Source organism: Ammospiza caudacuta, chromosome 3, assembly GCF_027887145.1.
Source record: "Ammospiza caudacuta isolate bAmmCau1 chromosome 3, bAmmCau1.pri, whole genome shotgun sequence".
NCBI lineage: Eukaryota > Metazoa > Chordata > Aves > Passeriformes > Passerellidae > Ammospiza > Ammospiza caudacuta.
Genome location: NC_080595.1, coordinates 54,379,887 through 54,384,404, shown reverse-complemented (window position 1 = coordinate 54,384,404; position 4,518 = coordinate 54,379,887).

Genomic DNA, 4,518 nt, shown 5'->3' with positions numbered 1-4,518 from the left:
CTCCAGCACTCCTCTCCTGCCAGCACATTCTCATCAGAGGCCAGACATGAAGCACATCAAAATCTACGCAATAACAGAACTCCAGTAAGGCAAACACTGCAGAGGCAAGAGCCAGTGTGCAGACACCATCCTCATCAGCAAAAGCTGACTGCAACCCACAAACCCCCATCCCACGGTGTCTTTGCATTAGGCTGTGACCACTGCTATGGGTGGTGACTGCCCCCAGCTCTAGTGACCTTAATGACAAGATAGACCCTTTGTATTTGAACGAGGTTTCTCACCAGCTAAACTTTATATTACAAATAAACTAAATGAGTCATCAAACAGCTTGAGTGAAGCTCTCTTATTCTTCACCAAAGTGCTAATTCCACCTCTCCCCCAGTTTGTTGAGTCAGAATCTCTCTCCCTCCAGCCCGGCTCTGCTGTACACAATCCAGAGAGGAACTGCAGTGTTAATTCTCCCATCACTTCTTTCATGCCTTCAGCCAAATATCCTCACCTTACCGTTTGAGTCAGATTTCTGATTCGTTTCTTCCTGTGAAAGGGATTTAGCAGATAAACCCTCATCAGTACTATAATTCTTATCAAGAATTCCTTGCTAATGAGAGATCTGCCAAACACATGACTAGGCTAATTTGTACAGTGCTTGTTCTCAGCAATATCTGCACTCTGGTGTCCATCAATTATCCAAAGCACTAGTACAAATCTGGCATAAACAGGCACCACCCCATTTTCACGGACTCCAGGAGACAGAGGAAAACTACATGCCAAAATCCTGTCTTGGCTTCCTAGATCTGCTGCAAGCTACTAGTTTCTCACTTTTTCCAGCCACAAACAGGCAGCTGCTGAAACCTGCTTCTATTAGGATCTTCCCACAGAGCAGAAAGGTGGGTGGGCAATCCTGCTCCACCTGCTGCAGAGCTGGGCTGCCCCCTGTCCATGGAGCACTAAGCAGTCACACACACCATGGCAGGGACAGCCAGGTGCTCCCACCAATCTTCCAGTGCACAACTAACAAGCAAGGACCCTCTCCAGACCCCCTCCACCTACATGGTGCAGGGAACTTGAGCAGGCTCATGATGCTTTAGGTTCTCTGCATAACAGGTCTCACATCAATGATGTGTAGCAACAGGAATGGCTAAGTGCTGCTGCTTTTTGCCTTGCTTTTCCATGACAGACTCTTAGATAAAATAGTTCTCAGAAGTTCACAAGCATATCAGAGATGCTGGAGGCAGAATGCAGAAGCAAAACAACTCAGCTCAGCCATGCCCATGCTGGCTCTCTCCAAGGCTTCCGACTCTCTGCAAGCACTAAGGTGCACAGAGCCAGGTCCATGATCTCCCCAGCTGTGAGCAGTGTGTGCCCAGATAGCATCCCTTCAACGCCAGCAGAGGTAAGGAACGGGGGCACTTCCAGCCAGAGGCAGAGGAAGTTAAATTCAACAAGGCACAAGCATTGCCAATTTTTAAGTGAGGAACTGAATACAAAATCAACAGGAAGAATTGCCATGAAACTTATGTGTGGAAATGGCCCTTACTCTGCACTTTTTACTCCAACCAACCTGGCTGCTGCACTGCCTCAAGCAGTGGATTACACTTTGTGTGTGATTGTGCTCCCAACTATTCAGTTTCCCTGCTCCACCTGGCTGTATGCTCAGGTGTGCAGCCTGACCCCCTTTTGCCATCAACCTGGCAGCCAAACTAGCCATGACTGCACCAAATGCAGAGGCTGACCAATGGCAAGGAAAGACTTCCACACAGTTCAATATATTCTCTGGCAGAAAACAGATTTAAAAGCAGGCTAAATTCAATTATTTGTATAACTGGAATATCCTTGTTAAAGGGCTTGTAAACATAGCAGTCACTTAAACAAAGTTTTAAAGAAAATATTCACTCATTATTAAAATATTGATTTTAGATTCTGATTCAGTTTCTCAATCTTCCTCATTTTTGACCTCAGAGGTGCTGTCTGCCTCCAGGTCTCATAAAATACATGGAAAAGGAAGAGCTTGGCTCAGAGACACCAAGTATCCTCAGCTAGTACTTGTGTCTTGTGCCAACAGAATGATGCTTCCTAAATATACAAATACAAAAGGATCAGGTTGTCATGTGGGGACTGGGAGGTTTGCAAATATTATAAAAGCAACCAGCTAGCAGGGATGTTTCTCAGAAAAAGTCTCAGGCAATTAAACTGAGCCGACATTAATCACATTGCAAACACAAAGTATTACTTCAGTTGGAGCCAGACTCATTTAAAAGCTCAGGCACTGAAAAAAAAAAAAAAAAAGAAAGAAAATTAGAGGGAAAAGGCTGAAGTATTTGGCAATTGGCAATATACATTAAGGTCCCTTGACATTATGGCTGGATTATCTTCTATCTCCACAGACTCCATTCCACAGTTATGACTCCTGTATTAGTAAGAGTCATGCCAGCATCACACAAAGGCAGCATTGATTTGTTATTCTGTAACTCTATCTGGATAACCAGGGAGAATTTGTTTTGACAATATTCAGCCATAGCCTTTTCCTTCTTTCAGCTGCCTGTTAAATGAGTATGTAGCCAGGAAAATGGGACACAGAAACTGTAAGATGGATGTGATCTGCACACACATTTTCTCACAAGAAAACAAGTACAGCGCATGTTTAACAAAAGGAAGTAGCTCCAGGGTTACATTCTATAATGGAGCTGAATGCAAACGCCTGAATATACAGCACCTCAGGGAGGTGCATTAGGAAAGGTACAAGAAGGAAAGTATTCTCTTCATGCGAGGAAGGAGAAAATATCTTCTTGAATCATGACTGGAGAGTCCCTGCTGGATGCCACCACAGCTGCTTTGGCCCGGTAAACTAGCCATGTGAGTTTCAGATCAGGTGGCCTGTGGATTAAGGAGCTACATCAGCTGCTTTAGCTTCTCTCTACATCCCACTGATCTTGGTTGGACATCAACGAATGACAAGCAAACGTGCAGGAAACCCAGTGACTAAAAGATGTATTTAAGCCCAAAACATATTCATGTACCTGAAACACTGCAGCAGCAGCTGTTTTGTTTTAAATGGTCAGGTTCAGAACAAACAGAAATTGCTTCACAGAATACTGTCAGAATAGAAATCAAATACAAATGTATCTGTGTGAAACCTGGGCATGTATTTTTAGGTGCACACACCCACACACATAGGCAGCCTGAATAGTTCATTCCCCTCCTCTGACACAGTCAGGGATGCCTTCAGAGGACAATGAGCCCAGGCATGCTCCTAACCCAATCTGCCTGCACCACCCCTATTTTAACTACATACAGTATCATGTACTGGCTTGGAAGTCTTTTTATTGCTGTGCCTTTCTCCTTCCTCTACATTCTCACAGTGCTACTCAGTTTCTTTTAGCAACGCAGTAACACAGCAGATCAAACCTGAAATTCTGCAGTTTAGTGCTCAGTACCAAAGACTGCAGTAATTATGCTAGGGGAACAGTCTCTACAAAACATTAGTTCTCATTTACTTTTCCCACACTGGCTTAAGGTTTAAACCATGACCTAAGACTCTACAGCAAAATATCAATATGGAATCACTGCAGTCACTTGCAATTAGCTGATGGCAGCTTATTTACATTCCCGTCCCATGAGCAGATACTCGTATTTTAAGCAGCAGTTCTCCAGAAGGCTTTTCACAATTAACATACAGGTTATCAGTTTCAAGGTTACTCAAACCAGCCGCAGTATCTGCTTCCAAAATTAAACCTGCACAGCTACAGTGGGCTCTTTAGAGAGTGTTTCCAAATCTCCAAATCCCACCTCATGCCTCCTAACTATGGCACTCCTTCCCTCCCAGAAATATTTGCTTTACCTTTTGTATGTTCAGATGGCCTTGATCACTTGGATCCTTCCTGAACTTTGCAGTGGTAATATATAAAGGTTGAAAAATCATGCTAAAAGCACATGGTGCAAGGTTTGCTAAAATGGATGATTTCATGATTAGACAGACTGCTGAGAAACTTTAGACAGGAAGCAAACATTTGCAGCCAGGTCTCAGAGATGAAGTGTCCTGTCATAACGTGGGAAACCCTTTTGCCCTAGGTGCTACCCTGTTGTGTTCTCCCCTCCAGAAGCTCTCCTGATATTTCACAGGCCTCAGAGGGTACTTTCCATTAACAGACTCCTGCACCAGGAGTAAGGATTCATCAGCACTCCACTCAGCCCCACAGGCAGCAGCTGGCACAGCACACCGGCAATCCTGAAACTGCTCCTGCAGGATTGACTGCGCTACAGCAGGAGCATTTCTGACACCAACAAAGTGAACAGGAGCTCGGTTTGGCAGGGTGACACATCACACACAGCCCACTGTGACCCCTGTAGTACAACATTCTTCAAAACAACGACAATGAAGCTCCATTTTAACTGAGACCAAAAACCTGGCTTTACTGTGCCCTTTAAACTGAAGGCAACTGGAGTAATTCTATAAAGAGCAGGTGTAAGAAACTGCTCCAGGGAACAGGGAAAGAAGAACCCACACCATTAGCTGTCCGG